The following is a 17,941-nucleotide window of genomic DNA, read 5'->3' as shown; positions in this document are numbered from 1 at the left end:
TTTTTTTGCAATTAGCGATTTTTCATGAATAGCGTTTGCGATTGTTTAGCGATTTCGCTATTTAATTCACAGAATCCGTGGTTTCTCGCAATTTCCGATTCGCTAATGGTCTACTGCCAGGATTCTGCGAATGTTTTTGCGATTTCGCTAATCTGTGTTTGCGATTTCGCTTTTTTCTTCTTGAATACCGATTTTGTAAATTGCGCTCGCAATAGCATTTTCGCAGCTATTGCCCTCGCAATTTTGCTTCATGAATCAGGCTTTATCAGTGAATGCAAATTTCGTAAATTAACTATACCCTCAATGTGGCAATCATATTGTGCTGAATATACTCACTAAAATCCTCAAGAAGGTCAAGTTTGCTCAACATTTAAAATATATACACAATATATAAGGGACTTGATTTCACATAGTGGTGCTAAGTCATGGTTTGATGAACCCTAGGACAGGTGAGTATAACAACCCTAGATTTTGGAGTTCACGCATGCCATCACAGATCTGAACTGTGAAACCACAAAAAACGCCATTTCACTTGGGATCAAACATTTTTTAGATTAAAAGGAAGAAATACATGTATGGACCCTCTAATGGACCAGTCATGTAAACAAATACATTGAAGAGCAGTTTGACATTATAAAAATTATTATAGGCTAAATATTTTATAGTTTATATATTGTTATTAAAGTAATATTGACTATCTTTGACTAGAATTGTTTTGCTTTTTCTCAAGATCCAGCAGCAAGATCTTAGTCAGTCTCAACTGTGCTGGCCACTCTGTCTAAGGAAAGATCACAAGCCTTTAGTGGAAGCTGCACTTCTTCCAATGAGGATGAAGACCAGCCTGGCCCATCGGTTTGTGTGTCCAGCACCCTATACCTCTCCCTGAGGGCGCAAGATCTAATACTACCAGCATAGTTCCATCCCCAATACGCATATCATTGGCCATGGCTGTTGAAAAGCTATTCACATTTCTACAAGCAGAAGTCTATACCACCGCCATTCCTATCTTGCAGAGATCTTCACAATGATATAAATGTAAGAGAGACAGAGGGGAGTGGTTGGCAAATGGGGAATAATTATGACTGAATGTGTGGGGTTAAGGAAGAAATAAGATGGGGTTTAGGCAGGGATAGGGCTGGATTTAGAGTGGGACGTGTACCCACCCACAAAAGAGTAAGCCCATTGCTACTTATAAATAGCACTCACAAATTTGGTCCAGGAAAAAAAGGGTCCAAAACCGTAGTAAATGTACTTCAGCACAGAGCTGGAGTAAGGCATGCACTACATATGTCCAACCGCTGGTACTGCAATACCTACCCATAGCAAATAACAAAGGCAGTCACTTACAATTAAACCCTATAAGAACTAATGCTAAATTTAATTACATTATTTAGCTATTTAAAAGAAAATGCACTGAATGTTAAAAAAATCTCTAAATAAAATATATTTATTTTTTTTCTAAATATTTTCACAACTTTTTAAGATCAATTTAATTAAAAAATAATGACATTACTTTTCATTAATTCTATAGGGACTTTCAATAATTTAAAGGCATGACAAAATATTTTTTTAACTTTAAGTCGGATATTTGTTAATTTATGCTTCGGATAAATAATTGTATTTTAATTTAATATATTCTAAATAATAATAAAAAACAATTAAAATTAAATTATTAATACAGGGACTTTTTATATTGTTTAACGTTTCAAATAAATATATTGCATTATTTAAAGTCAATATTTAAAATAAAACAATGCTTCCATTTTTTTTTATTTTATTAACTTTTACTCCTTTCCCTATATTTTGCCATAATGAGATCTCTGTTTCAATTGTGGAGTTTCCACTAAGGATGCAGAATACAAACTATTGTCCTAACGTCACTACTAGGAGTAACTGTACTTCATATATGATGTTTTTAAGTGCTTTACCCCTTATTTCAGGGCGTGAGGGTATGCAAGTCTACACTTTTGAGGGACTATTTATTCTCAAAAGTAGTAACTTTTCTCAAAAGTGTAGAAGTAAACTTACTTGTAGAAAATCTGCATGTGTAAATTTGCCTTAATGAATAGGCCCATTTAAACCTATGAAAGAAAATCCAGGTAATCATTAGTGTATTAGAAGTATATGTTCTAAACCATGATATGTCCATAGGAAATGAAACAAAATAGCATTTTCCTTACCTTAAAGTCACCTACTGTCCGACAAAGATGGTTTCAATTAGTTTATGACTAAAATCAGTGTCTAGATCCTCATCACTATTATCTTGCTGATGCACCATACCAATATAACCCTGGGGTTCCCACCAGTAATAATAATCATTGTGAAGCATACAACATAACACAACAAGTTTGCAGACCTTAGCAGATGAGTAGAGTAGGCCCCCTCCAGTCTTGTCAAGGCCTCTGAACGAGGTGTTCAGGAGCACAAAAGCCGATCCCTTTGGACCACTTGTTCAGCCATGGACCTTATTGAAGTAAACTTCCCCTGGAGGTGTTGAGTTTCTCAGTGATGTTAAAAGCTGTGTGTGGCTAGGATAAGTAGATTAAGCATGGGCGAATTTTGTGAATTCGCGATCCGTGAATTTGCGGATTTGCGAATTCGCGATCCGCAAAATTCGCGAATTTGTGCAAATTTGCGGATTTTTGTTTTTTTGCGCGTTCGCGGGTTTTTTTGCGTGTTTGCGGGGCTTTTTGCGTCTTCGCATGCGCCATGAGACTCCCTCACGGAATGTGATATGTTCTGCGCAATACAACTTTCCAGACTAGACTAGACTAGACTTCGCAAGCCACTTGCATAGCGAAGTTACCCATGCAGTCGTCTATGGGAGAGGGAGAGAGAGATAGATAGATAGATAGATAGATAGATAGATAGATAGATAGATAGATAGATAGATAGATAGATAGATAGATAGATAGATAGATAGAAAGAGAGAGAAAGAGAGGGAAAGAGAGAGGGAGAGAGAGAACGAGAGAAGGAAAGAGAGGCCGGATCTCTGAAGGGCCAGATTCCTGAGTTGCCCCTACAGAGCATACAGCTTTTTATTTTTAGCAAAATGCATATGAAAATTGTGCTGTAAAGGTCTCTTTTAGTTTAACCCCTCCTGACAACTCAAAATGGGTGTATTTGCCATCCTCTCCCATCTTCCTGTTTTTTTATATCTGTAAGTGCTTCCTGATGAGGTTTAATTCCTTGGACAGGTGCCTCGTTGCCTACTTGTAACTATTCTCTGACCCTGCTTCAAGGGTCAGAGCAGGGTCAGAGAATAGTTGCAAGTAGGCAACGAGGCGCCAGGAAGCAATTAGCAGCAGGTGTCCAAGTTGAAGTTAATTTGTTTGTAACCCTTTTGTAAAAGGTTACAAAGAAATTAGGTTCAACTTTTGCACCTGCTGCTGTAACCCTTGCTTTTCTGAAAATTCGTCCCCGCTGATTCTCGGATTTTACCGCGATTTAGCGAGATTCACGGATCGCGAAATCGCGGAAAATCCGCACATTCGCCCGCAAAACGGATTTTACGCCCACCCTTAAAGTGGATTCCCCTGACAAATAAAATCATAAAAGCAAATTGTGTTTAGAACGCCCCAAACTTCAGATACATAGGTTTTTTTTGCAAGTCATTACCACACTGATGGAGTAGAAATATTTTCTGTACCCTTGCTCACTGTCACAAGGTTGCACCAAGGCAATATGGGTTCCAGCTATGGCACCACCACATATGGTGTGCCTTATCAGCTTTGATATTGCTCAGTGTGGAATTATCTGTAGGAAATTGGATGAAGTGTGTGCTTAATATCCAGAACATGTCTGAGCACACCTGAAAATGTTAGTGGGTGCAACATCCCAGTGGAGTCACTAACTGTGCACTGAAAGGAGCCAGCAACACAGAAAACTGCCATAATCTTCACGATAGGTAAGGGGGAAATTTGAATTTTAATATCCAGTAAAAGTTCACGTTTAAATTGAAGTGATAATGAGGTAAAAGTGTCACCGTTCAGCTTGTACTTCTTAATGAGATACCTTTCCTGCCTATCTTTCCGAATCAGGACATGATTTGTACACTCATGCATTCCATTTAATGGGTGTTTGCTAGAGATTTCTACAATATATAATTTCTTTATGTCAATGTTGCATGTTCATACAAAAATGTTGGATGAATTACAACAGTTTTTGATCTTAGACTAGGTGAAGTGCCAAACAAATATACAATTATTTAAAATATATTCTTTCTTCATTTCTTCTATTATATATATGTTCAAACATATACAAACATGTATTGGCGATACTGTAATTTTAAACATACTCCAAAGAACTAAAAAATGAAAAACAAACAATAAAAACACACTTTTTTAAGATCTCTCATAAAGTTTTACTGCCATTAATGAATTCATGGTAAAATTGTGTTTAGCATTCTCTAATATTTTCTTTATTAATTGCTAACAACTACATAAAGGTAGACAGAGATTAGACAAAGATTAGACAGTGGGCAGTGTATAATTTGTTTTATTGTAGGTGGTCTAGTTATTATTGACAGAAGCAATGTCACGGATGGCAGGTGTTTCATCAAAAATGTGCTACTGGTCCACCATATGTTTATGTTTATGTAAATTATTTCTAGAGCTCAACTGTTACTCCAAAGAGTGTCCTGGAGCTAATGTAGAAGAAGGGTCAAACGAGGGAATAAAAGGGATGGACTTAGGGACTAGAAAAGAGCCAAGTCTTGAGCTTTTTTTCGAAACACGGAGGTTGCCGTGATGCATCTGATTGTCAGCAGAAATGTATTCCACACAGAGATGGGCCCAGGAGAGAGAGAGAGATCTGCCCCCAGACCTTGCCTTCCTAACCTGCAGAACTTTTACAAGACAAAGGCTTGCAGATCAAATGTTTCTCCGGGGATTTAGAACTTAATTCTAGCTGTAGATAGCCCGGGCCAGTTCTGTATATATTACTCCAGCAAACCCACTACTAGAGAGCACTATGAAAGTGGAATAAAGAAACCTCGCACCATGGGAACAATGGTGGACAGGATTCATGAGCCCAGATATAATACATTATTTGCTACAGGGCACAGGATACAAGCTGGTTCTAGTCATGTAGAACGGGTGCAACCAACTGGAGCATCCTTTGCAATTTGGTAGTGACTACACTGAGCTAACTGAACATATCCAGATTCATTTTTATGACAGATAGTGGGGTGTCTCCTTTGCTGTCCCGAGGAAGGCCCTGATCGATGTTTCAAGTACCATATTCTTTCACAGGGGATCATACGTTGGCACTGCTTGTTGTCTGTACCACAGAGTTGGATTAGCTATCACTATCAGTCCAAACCAATGTAGAATCCTTAATGGACAGACAAAAACAACTAATATGAATGAACATTATATATGAACATTGGTTTGGACTGGTATGTGTTGGTGGCTTCTTGTTGATAGTCAGTCCAACTTTTACATATATATTCACTGAGAAAACAATGGTTACAGGGACAGTATAATTAGGTTTGTATTTCTCATACAAAACCATAGTAATTCAGCAGTCATAGTTACCTGAGTTAACTTTAATGTATGCCCCCACAATGCACTGCTTAAGACCTCACATAATATATCACTCATGACATGGTCTTTGACAACACTGATGACAAATCAAAGGACATCACTGATTACATCACTGACAACATCATCCAACTAAACATAGATACTAAGGTATCACAAAAGTGAAATTAGTTTACTTTGTATACTACTAATGAGTGTTTTTTATGTGAGTGTCTGCTTAACTGTGTATCTCTGTGTGTGAGTGGGTATGTGTGTGGGTGTATGGATAAATAAGTGAGTAGCTGTATGGGTGAGTAATTGGCTATGTGAGTGTATGTATGGGTGAGTGAGTGGGTGTCTAAGTGGTATATGGATGAATGAGTGGGTATGTGAGAGACAGTATAGATGAGGCAGTGGTTGTGTGAGTTTTTGTATGGGTGAGTGAGGGGCTGTGTGAGTGCCTTTATGGATGAGTGAGTGGGTGTGTTGAGTGGCTGTAAATGGTGAAGGAGAGAGTGCATAAGTAGCTGTATGGTTGAGTGAGCAGGTGCATGAGTGTCTGTATGGGTGAGTGTGAGGGTACACGAGTCGCTGTAAGGGTGCATGAATATGTGTGTAAGTGGGTGTATGGGTGAGGGAGCGGGTGTGTGAGTGGCTGTATGGTTGAGTGAGTAGGTGTGTAAGTGCCTGTATGGGTGAGTAAGTGAGTATGAGAGAGGCTCTATGGGAGACTAGTCGTTTCAGTGACAGTTTAGGTGACTGAGTACATGTGTTAGTATCTGTAATAGTCAGTGAGTGGGTGTGTGAATATTTGTATGGGTGAGTGACTGGTTGTGTGAATGCCTGTACAGGTGAGGGAGTGGGTGTGAGATAGGCTCAAGGCATGAGTGAGTGGATGCATGAGCATTTGTATGGGGTTGTGAATGGGTACGTGAGTGGTTGTGTGAGTGGGTGTATAAGATGTTGCATGAGGTATGAGTGATTCTGTGGATGATATCATTAGTGATGTCATCAATGATGTAATTTGGGATGTCATCAGTGATATCAGTGACCAGATCATGAATGATATAATACGTGAGGTCATAAGCAGTCCATTGTGAAGGTGTAAGTTATAGTTAGCTCACGTAACTATAACTGCTGAATTTCACTGGTTTTGTATGAGTGAAGTGTGAGTCTAACTATAGCGTCCTGTAACCTGTTTTTTTCAGCAAATTTCTAAGGTTTTTTTTAATTATGTGTCCTAACTATAACATCCCTTTAACCTTTGTTTTCAGTTAATATCTAAGATTTTTTATTTCTTGTTCCGAACTATAAAGTTCCTATAACCTTTAGTTTCTTCAGTGAATTTCTACAGTTTTTAATGTTATTTCCTAGCTGTAACTTGTAATCTCTTATAGTGAGTGTGTGAGTGAGTGCATGAGTGTCTCAGTGGGTGTGTGAGTGAGTGATTGAATGTCTCAGTGGGTCTGTGAGTGGGTGCATGAGTGTCTGAATGGGTGTCTGATTGGGTGTATGAGTGTCTGAGTTGTGTGAGTGAGTGCATTTATGCCTGAGTGGGTTTTGCTCATTTTCTGTATTTTTTCTTCTCACTTATGACCTATATTTTTCCTCTTTTACTCTGAAGAATTCCGATGAGTTACTGAAAAACTCTGTTGAATTCCGTGGGGTTCCGTGAGCAGGAGGAGTATTGCTCCGCCACTCCCAATTAAGTTCCCTTTGAAGCTGAGAATAGTTAGGGCCAAAGGCCCCTCCTGCTACTACCAGTAAGTCCTACGCAGAGGGATTGCTGAGAACTCATCAGAGGCCCGCCTCCTTCTCAGCCACTCTGCAAACGTGCCTCCTGGTGCACTACTGGTAAGGGGATGACATTCCCTTGGCAGCTGAGGGTCCTTGAGGGCCAAGCACCCCTATGTTTGCCACCAGTAAGCCCCCAATTGGTTGGGGAATGAATTCCCCTTGGCTGCTGAGGGTCCTTGGGGGCTAAGAAGCCCCATTGTTGCTACCAGTATGTCCCCCACAGCAGGATTGCTAAAGCTTCGTCAGAGGCCCTGCCCCCTTTCTTAACCACTCTGCAAACACGCCATCTGGCACACTACTGGTCTGGTATTAAGTCCCCTTGGCTGCTGTGGGTACTTGAGTGCAAGAATCCCTATTGTTGCCACCTGTAAGTCCACCACAGTGGGATTGCTGAGACCTCACCATAGGCCCTGCCCCCTTTTTCAACCACTCTGCAAACACGCCTCCTGGTGCACTACTGGTTGGGGATGAAGTCCCCTTGGTTGCTGAGGGTCATTGGGGGCCTCTTTCTGCTAATTTCTGATCTGTAATCTGCCTCTTTCTGATCATTTCTGACATTTAATTTGCCTCTTACTGCTAATTTCTGATCTCTATTTTGATCTTACTACTCGTTTTTTTTTTTTTTTTTGTTGAAAACCTTTATTCATCGTAAACACAGTACACAGCGTCTGCCTACAACCACTGCGGGCCGGCCGCTATGACATCATAGAACATTCCAAGTTCCCTAGCGTTGCGATAGATGACAGGAATATCAACAATACAGTGTAATAGCAGGGAACTGCGGAAAAGGATCAAGAGGGTTTCATTTTATAATTTTGGCGAATCGTCCGAAAGTCAGACTGGGTAGTGGAGAGGGCGAGCTACCTAGAAGGTTATCCACAAGTGGATCGGCGTTCTCAAAATACTAGCGTAAGTCATTACAGGCAGGATATACAAGCGCGGAAATGCATTTCGCCCCAGTTAGCGCCCGCCCAATCAAAATAATATCTCAGGAGTCGGGATCTAACCTGTCTATGTCATAACAGGATGAGAGAGGGTTGACTCAATAACGTTGATGAAAGGGTCTGACAACATACAATAACGCAAGCATCACGTGAAACAATTCGTAAACAGGATACGTGCCCTCAACCCAAAGTACAGGTGGGAAGGAAAAGCAGGGTATTTAAACATTCCGTAGCTGTGAATTGAATTCGATGTCTTTAACAATAGAGTCAATAAACAATGAAACAAGACATGACCACACTGCCCAAAAAGCATCCCAGAAAGACCAACCCGGACCCCCCCGTCTGACCCACGATACATGAGAAAAAGAGAAGAAACAAGAGAAAGAGAAGAAAAAGGCCATAGAACAAAAAGAAAAGAAATTAAAGCCCCACCCCCCCACCCTGCATACCAGCGGAAGGCTACGGCCTACCCCCCCCCATAGGCATGCCTGTCGCCCCAGTAAAGACCCCGAAGATGGGAAACGGAGGAGGGCCCTCACGTCGGCCCCAAATCCCACCCACTCCATCGCGCCATAGTAGAAAGTGTAAGCCCATCAGGATGAGGAACAAGTATCATATTACATCCAGTTCAACCCCACAAAGTCATGGCGTCCGAGTCTAGCATCGCCACCGAGACCCTTTAGGCAATACAGGAAACAGTCAGCACTCATCCCTGGCCAGTGCGAACAGAAATAAACAAACTTTCTGACTCAATAGTACCAGAAGACGATGAGCCCAGCAAGCAGTCATGTCTCATGAGAGCCATCCAGGCGCTGAGCAAAAACAACAACACGACATTTACACCCCCAATCCAGGATATACTTTCCAGCATAATAAACACTTGGCGTTGTAGTGCAATGAGTGGCTTGTTAGGCGTGTAACCATCAAGGGCAGCATTCACACTGGTCAAGCCGATAGAGTCAGGAGGCATATCATCCAAGACTGTGTGTTTCCGAAAGTCTCTGGTGTCTAGGGAGTGAGAGTAGTCGCCCGTCAGGTAGGAAGCATCTTCATCTGTTTTACCAGGTATCATCCCAGGAGAGATGGCCGCCATTGAGTCGCGGAGAATCAGTACTCGATGGGCCAGGGAGAGGCGAAAGTCCAGGATAGCCCGGAGGACATCTCCCAGCGTGGGCTCCATTGCTGCGTAGTCGGCATAAGCCGAGCCCGGTTTCCTTGGGGACCCCTCAGACAGCTAGAGAGGAGGTTAGGCAGACGAGAGCGATGAATACGTCTGTGGCGCGCAAATGGGTACTGCGGAGTGCACCAAAAAAGGGCTTTAAATCGTGTGTTAGCGCCCATCAATCGGGGAAGAGGAATTCAGCAGACCGCCCGATCCGTTGTTAAGCGATCACTCTGAGTCCCAGGTCAACCCCAAATAGCCAGCCAGGAATGTCCGCCACAGGCAGGAGGCTTAGCGCCGATCTCCGATCTCCAGTACAGTCACCACTGAGGGGCCAGCCAAATCGATGAGGCAAAGTTCCAAGTTGTTGCCCCGCGCTCAGCCCACGCCAGTTATTAAAATCGGGAGGCTGCCATCTCCGACCAGGATCACCGGCCCCTGTTGTCAGGTCAGGGCCGCTGTTGATCACCTCCGCACCGGCCGCACTACAACTCGGGGTCCCGGCTTTAGACCGGTGCAGGCCACGATATGCAAGACGACGTTTCTCGGTCGTCCGGGGTCGCCGCTAGCCCGGAATTTCACGGCCAGGCACCGCACCGTTTCAGCAACACGGGGTTGCGGTTGGAACGCAGGATGGGCGTCAGGATAATTGGAAGGCGATGGCGAGCGGCGGAGCCGAGCGCTTAGGCGGCCATCTTGATCCTACTACTCGTTTTTGATCTTTATTTTGCCTCTTTCTGCTCGTTTCTGACCTTTATTTTGCCTCTTGTTGCTAGTTTCTGTCCTTTATTTTTCCTCTTTCTGCTCATTTCTCATATCTATTTTGCCTCTTGTTTGTTTCTGTCCTTTATTTTGCCTCGTTCTGCTTAGCTTCTGACCTTTATTTTATGTCTTTCTGCTCTTTGTAAATTGTTGTGTAGGAGCTCTTAAAAATTCGTCCTGAGGCTGAAAGCCGGGACTGCAGAATTATTCATTGTGCTGTTTTTATTTTCGCCGATTTTTAAAACTGCTTGCACTTTATGTCTGAGTCACTGATTATTGTGCCCCTGACTAGCGCTTGTAATTCCACCGCCTTAGCGGTTCATTAGCTCCCCAAAATCGGAACCTGCTGGATATTCCAGGACGGCTAGAACCAGCAGCTGTTGCCTGACTCTACCCCCAGCAGCCGATTGGACGCTGCCTGGAGGGTCACCATCTTGCGTGAGGAGCTGGGACAGGGACACCAGTTGAGCGCTAGGCCCCTCCCACCCTCCCGCCCCCGGCCACTACAAAAAGCTCTGCTCCCCTCACTCCAATTGATTGTAAATTGCTGTGTAGGAGCTCTTAAAAATTCGTCCTGAGGCGGAAAGCCGGGACTGCAGAATTATTCATTGTGCTGTTTTTATTTTCGCCGATTTTTAAAACTGCTTGCACTTTCTGTCTGAGTCACTGATTATTGTGCCCCTGACTAGCGCTTGTAATTCCACCGCCTTAGCGGTTCATTAGCTCCCCAAAATCGGAACCTGCTGGATATTCCAGGACGGCTAGAACCAGCAGCTGTTGCCTGACTCTACCCCCAGCAGCCGATTGGACGCTGCCTGGAGGGTCACCACCTTGCGTGAGGAGCTGGGACAGGGACACCAGTTCAGCGCTAGGCCCCTCCCACCCTCCCGCCCCCGGCCACTACATAAATGGAGTCTATTCCCCGGAGGCGCAGCGGACGGGCGCAGCGGGCGCGCCGGCGGCGCGCCGAAGGCGCGCCAAAGGCAAGCCCGTCTTCGCCCGTCCGTGCCGCCCGGGCCCAGGGGCCTGGACCCCTGGCCAACTTATCACCTACTCCGCACCTGCACTCAGGGAACTACAGTTTCCCACTCCTCCGGTCCCACCAGATGCGGCCGAACGCGCAGCGTTCCTCGAGATTTCTAAACATCCCTCCCGTTCTCACACCCGACCTGACCATAGTACCGGTCACCCCCATCCCACATCACACCAACGGGTGCTCAGTTCTGACACCCACCTCCGAGTACTCTATCTAAACACTCGCTCCATGGTGAAACATCAGCTCGACTTATTCCTTCTGCTTACCACGGATATACCTGATGTATTACTACTCACCGAAACTTGGCTTACCCCAGACTCCCATCCTGACATCCTAGCTGCCCTCCCTCCAGATTACTATATTCTTAATGTCAACCGCCCTTTGAATCGCTCTGGAGGCGGAGTAGCGGCTATTATCCGCAAAGAGTTTAGATTTCTCACTTCTGCTTCACTCACTCTACCTGGGACCGACAACATAGTCATTACACTGGAAACTACTGGTGGTGCACTTGCACTAGTACTACTCTACCGTCCCCCTCTGCCGATGCCATCTTTTCCTCTCTCTTTGAGTGAACAGGTAGCTGACCTGCTCACGCATAATTCTAGAATCGCCATATTTGGGGATTTTAACTATTGGTACGACAGTGATCTTGCAGGGCCTCATGCTATGGAGCTGTTTGAAACACTGACCAGCTTGAATCTTATCCAGCACATCACCTCACCGACGCACTCCAAAGGCCACATTTTAGACCATGTATGGACCCATAACCTCGCCTTGTCTCGCCCCAACATCTCCCCCTGTCTCTGGTCAGATCACTATCTGATAGAGGTTACCATCACTATCAAAGGGAGCTTTAAGGCCCCTATCCTTCCTGGAGGACAATGCCGCAAATGGAATGCCTATGACGCCCAGGGCTTCCTCGACTTTGCATCCAACACCTGCCCTACCATCGACCCATCTTCCGGTACCGACTCTATGGAGGGCACAATCTCCACCTGGTTGCGAGCGGCCAGCGACAAATTCGCCCCTCTTACCAGCTTCGCTCACACGAGGTGTGGCAACTCCCACCGCTGGTTTTCTGAGGAATTAAAAACCCTTAAATCAAAGCTGCGCCTCCTCGAACGCAAATGGAGACGGGGTTACTCCACAGAGAACCGCGCAGAGTATGTGTCAGCCCGTAACGAATACAAAAGTGCTATCATAAAAGCTAAGGCCTCACATATCTCCGAAAGAATCAACTCAGCCTCTAACAAATCTAAAGAAATCTTTAAAATCATGAATGACTTTTCTTCTGACCAGAGAATTCTTCCCACTCAGGCTCCCACCCTAGATACTTGTATTGCGCTCAACACCTATTTCGTTCAGAAAATCGTTGACATCAAGAACGCCATCTCCTCGTCTATTCCCCCTAGTTGCCCTGACCCCTCCCCCCTCAACTCATCTGTCTTCACCCAGTTCCCAGCTATCACTTCTAGCACTCTTACTGTGCTTACAACCCGCATCAAATCTGGCTCTCCCGAGGACTGCTGTCCCCCCTCGGTCCTCAGAGCAATCTTCTCAGCTCTACCAGACAGTATTCTCCCTCTCTTAAACACCTCCCTCAGTACTGGCACGGTCCCCTCCGCGTTCAAACAGGCCATACTGGTTCCCCTCCTAAAAAAAGCCGGAGCTGACCCTGCCAATCCAGCCAATTATAGGCCTATCTCCCTCTTACCCTATTCTTCTAAACTATTGGAGGCCCATGTCACAACCTGTCTGTCAGCGTTCATTGAGAGCTCTGGCTTCCTGGAACCTAACCAGGCAGGTTTCAGGCCAGCCCATTCTACCGAGGCAGTCATTGTAAAAGTCTTTGATACTCTTCGGGAGAATGCCGATAGAGGGTCCCCCCAGGCACTAATCCTTCTGGACCTCTCGGCCGCGTTCGACACGGTGGATCATGACATCTTATTCCACTGTGTCGGACAAGCTGGTATTCAGGGCCCTGCACAGGATTGGATTAAGTCCTTCCTTTCTGGCAGAGTGCAAACAGTCCACCTAGGCCCCTTCACTGCAACCCAGGTACCCACCACCTGTGGAGTCCCTCAGGGATCCTCCCTTTCACCTCTACTTTTCAATCTGTATCTTCGCCCGCTAATTCAGTCACTTAGCAACTGGAACTGCACTGTCCTCAACTATGCAGATGATATGCAGATCATATTTCCCTTAGACACCCCGGATGCGACATCCAATTTCCAGGCTGTAATGCCGCACATCCAACAATGGATGATGTCTAATCAACTAAAACTAAATCCGGAAAAAACAGAACTCCTCCTGCCTTGTTCTAGCTCTGCCCACTGGGGACCCCAATTCTGGCCAGCTGAACTGGGCACCGCCCCTACTCCATCGAGTTCAGTAAAAAGTCTGGGTGTCACCATTGATAAAGATCTCTCCCTGAAAACTCATGTTGGAGCCATTATCTCTGCTAGTATGTTCCAGCTCCGCAAAATCCGGAAAATTACTCATCTGCTCTCTCACGAGGCCTTGGTGCAAATTGTCATCTCCCTCGTTCTCTCCCGCCTCGACTTCTCCAACGCCCTTTACTGGGGCCTCTCCAGGTCCCTGCTCCACCGCCTCCAGATGGTGCAGAACCAGGCAGCAAGGCTTATATGTAAAGTCCCTAAATGGCAATCTGCTAGACCTCTTCTGGCCAAGCTGCACTGGCTTCCCATTGAGCAAAGGGCCGCCTTCAAGATCGGATGCATAACCTACAAAGCACAGCATACCAAATGCCCGACCTTTCTGAAATCCCTCATCAATCCCCATCGCCCGACCCGCAATCTCCGCTCTGCTCACCTTCATCTTCTCACCTCCCCAGTGTTCAAGCTAAAAAAATTGGGTGGCCGGAGATTCAGCTCCCTGGCACCCAAGCTGTGGAATTCCATCCCCCTACACATTAAAACCTCTGACACCTTGCTGAGCTTCAGAAAAGGCTTAAAGACCTGGCTCTTTTCAAACTCTCACTAGCCCTTTTCTCCTGCCTTATTTTCAATCTCAGCGCCAGGAAACCTCTGGTGTCAGTGCGCTTTATAAATGCAGCCTAACATTAACATTAACATTAACATTTCACACCTGTATTTTCCCTCTTTCTACTTATTTCTGGCCTTTATTCTTCCTCCTGCTGCTCGTTTCTTACCTTTATTTTGCCTATTTCTGCCTGTTGCCGACCTTTATCATGCCTCTCTCTGCTCATTTCTCACCTTTATTATTTACTCTTTATTTTGCTTCTTTTGGCTCATTTTTTATCTCTATTTTGCTATTTCTGCTCATTTTTGACCTTTATATTGCCTCTTGCTGCTCGTTTCTGTCTTTTATTTTACCTTTTTCTGCTCATTTCTCAAATCTATTTTGCCTCTTGCTGCTTGTTTCTGTCCCTTATTTTGCCTCTTTCTGCTAGTTTCTGACCTTTATTTTGCCTCTTTCTACTCGTTTCACAACTGTATTTTGCCTCTTTCTGCTCTTTTCTGACCTTTATTCTGCCTTTTTCTTCTAGTTTCTGACCCTTATTTTATCCTTTCTCCTCATCTCTCACCTATATTTTGCTTCTTTCTGCTCGTTTCTCACCTTTATTTTGCTTCTTTCTGCTGGTTTCTCATTTCTATTCTTCCTATTTCTGCTCAATTCACACCTTTATTTAACTCTTTGCTGACCTTTTGTCTCCTCTTTCTGCACAATTCTGACCTTTATTTTTCCTCTTTCTGCTCGAATCTGACCTTTATTTTGCCTATTTTGTCATGTTTCTCACCTTTATTTTTTTTTTGTGCTAGTCTCTGACCTCTATTCTGCCTCTTTCTGCTCGTTTCACACCTTTATTTTGCCTCTTTGTGCTCATTGCTTTCCTTCATTCTGCTCTTTCCACTCATTTCTGACCTTTATTTTGCCTCTTTCTGCTTGTATTTGACCTTTATTCTGCCTCTCTCTGCTCGTTTCTCACCTTTATTTTGCTTCTTCCTGGTAGTCTCTGACCTCAATTCGGCCCCTTTATGCTGGACTCACACCTTTATTTTGCCTCTTTCTGCTGATTGCTTATCTTCATTCTGCTCTTTCTGCTCATTTCTGACCTTTATTTTGACTCTTTATGCTCGTATCTGACCTTTATTCTGCCTCTTTCTGCTTATTTTACACATATATTTGGGCCCTTTCAGCTCACTGCTTACCTTTAGTCTGCCACTTTCTGCTTGTTGCTGACCTTTATTCTGCCTCTTTCTGCGTGTTTCTGACCTCTATTTTGCCTTTTTTCGCTTGTTTCACACCTTTATTTTGCCTCTTTCTGCTCGTTGCTGACTCTTTCTGCTAGTTTCTGAGCTTTATTTAGCCTCTTTCTGCTCATTTCTGACCTTTATTGTTCTTCTTTGTGCTAATGTCTGACTTCTATGCTGTCTCTTTGTGCTCGTTACTGACCTTTATTTTGCCTCTTTCTGCTCATTTCGGACCTTTATAATCCCCTTTTCTGCTAAGTTCTCACCTTTATTTTGCCTCTTTCTGACGGTTTCTGACCTTCATTCTGCCTCTTTCTGTTGGTTTCTGACCTTTCTTCTGCCTCTTTCTGCTGGCTTCTGACCTCTATTCTGCCTCTTTCTACTTGTTTCTCACCTTTCTATTGCCTCTTTCTATTCGTTGCTGACCTTTATTCTGCCTCTTTCTGCTTGTTTCTAACCTTTATCTTGTCTCTTTCCTCTATTTCTGACCTTTATTTTGCATCGTTCTAGTCTTTACCCCGGGTCCGCTGGGTGAGTCTCAAGGTCCCCGCGGTCCTAGTTGGCTCCCCACCTCCAGCACGAGCCAGCATTGTTCTCTCAGATAGGGAGCTGCTGTCTGTGAGAGCAATCTTTCTGTCTGTTTCCCTGCCCGCTTGACAGCAGTCAGGAGCGCACACAAAAACTTAGTTTCATAGCTCTCACTTGCTGAGAGCAGAGTTCGTGTTTGCTCTGTCTTGGCAGGAGCTGTCAAAGCTCCCACCAAGTCAGAGCAAACAGCTATATCCCGGGGGTGGGCAACCCGGGACATAGCAGGAGCCAGCCCTGAGCGGGAGGGGGGGTTCACAGGTCCAATATTGGCTCCAGGGAGGGGGCTGTGTGGCCGCCCTCCTTTGATCTGAATGGGCCGGCCCATGGGAGGTGGTGGTCCCAGGGCAGAGATAGGCTCGGGGTGGTGCAGCCCCCTCCTTCTTTAAAAAAAGAAAAGCACCAGGGAGGTGGAGGTCCCCGGGGCAAGGGGGTCTGCTAGGCTCCCGAAGTATTTAATTTGAAGCAGCAGGTAGGCGGCTCAGTGCGCCCCCCTCAATTTTTTTTAATAATCCCCACATGCCCAAGGACCTGGCCCACCCGGAAGCTACAATCAATACAAGCGCCGGAACCTGCGATTGTTTCTTTTTTATTTTTTTGCCATTAAAATCCAAATTAATTTGCAGCAAGGCTTGGGGAGGTCAGGCTATTCCTACTCTGTCTCCTTTTCTTTTTTTCCCATTTGTTTGTGGGACTCCATTAAAGGCAAATCACAAGATGGCTGCCAACACTTCTTCGTTGAAGTGTTGGAAGCCAATCAAAGCTTTGCATTTTCCTTTACAAGATTGTTATTATTTGTAAATTCTTTCCAGCCACTAATATCCTTCTTTTTTTACAATACATTTTTCAACAACAACTGAACAGACTTAGACCAGATAACTGAAAGCATTATCTGCATAACCAAGTCTACCTTTCTCCAAAATTTGGTGCAATTCTATCCAGCGGTTCGGGCTGTAGTCGTGTATAAAGCTCCTATGGGAATTATCATGTGAAATGCCCTTTTTTAGACGCCACCCCTTTTGTCTCAGCCTCAGCTTGACGGATCACCCTGAAACTTTCGATGCACAACAAGAATCACCGGGGCACTTTTTTGTGAAAAGTTCTTGAAGATTCGTCAAACGGCGCAAAAGATATAGCCAAGCTAAAAAGAAATGCTTTTCCATAATGCTCCTATCTATAACTACCTACTGGTGAACGCCAGTAGGTAAAATATATAAATATATTCACTGAAAAACTGAAATGTTACAGGGTCCTTATTAGGGGTGGGCGGCCAGCTACGCTCCGTGCACGGAGTGTGCGTAGTGCCGCCTACTCCGCATTTTGCGGAGCGGGCGTAGCCAGGCGGCACTACGCACGCTCCGCAGACGGAGCGTAGCTGGCCGCCACCCGCCTCCCTCCCGCCCTCCCTAAATACTTTCAATTAAAGGAATCAAATAATTTAAAACGCACTTACCTTGCCCGCCGCTGCCCGCCGCGTCCCCGGGGCTCGCTATCTTCCGTCTTCCGTCTTCTTTACTAATGCGCATGCGCGGGCGGCCGCGCATGCGCATTTTCTCGTGAGAAATGCGGTGGATGGAGCGGAGTATGTCATGCGGATGGGGGGGTCTGGCGCTGGGCGCGGGCTTGGCGCGGACGGGCGTAGACGGGCTTACCTTTGGCGCACCTTCGGCGTGACCGTAGCGCGTGACCGCTGCGCGTTGGGTCATCAGTCTTAAGTGGAGAGTGGAGGGGGCGGAGCGTGGGAGGGTCAGCTGGGAGGCGGTAGCAGGGGAGGGTAGGCGGGCCAAGGGGGTCAACAACAAACAAACAAGATGACAAAATGGAGGATGGCACGCGAAACGGGGGCAGACCACTATAAGGCCAAATTGCTCCAATCAATGCACACAGCAAAGCAGCAC

This window comes from Lissotriton vulgaris, chromosome 8, assembly GCF_964263255.1.
Source record: "Lissotriton vulgaris chromosome 8, aLisVul1.2, whole genome shotgun sequence".
NCBI lineage: Eukaryota > Metazoa > Chordata > Amphibia > Caudata > Salamandridae > Lissotriton > Lissotriton vulgaris.
Note: the sequence above shows the minus strand (reverse complement) of the source record.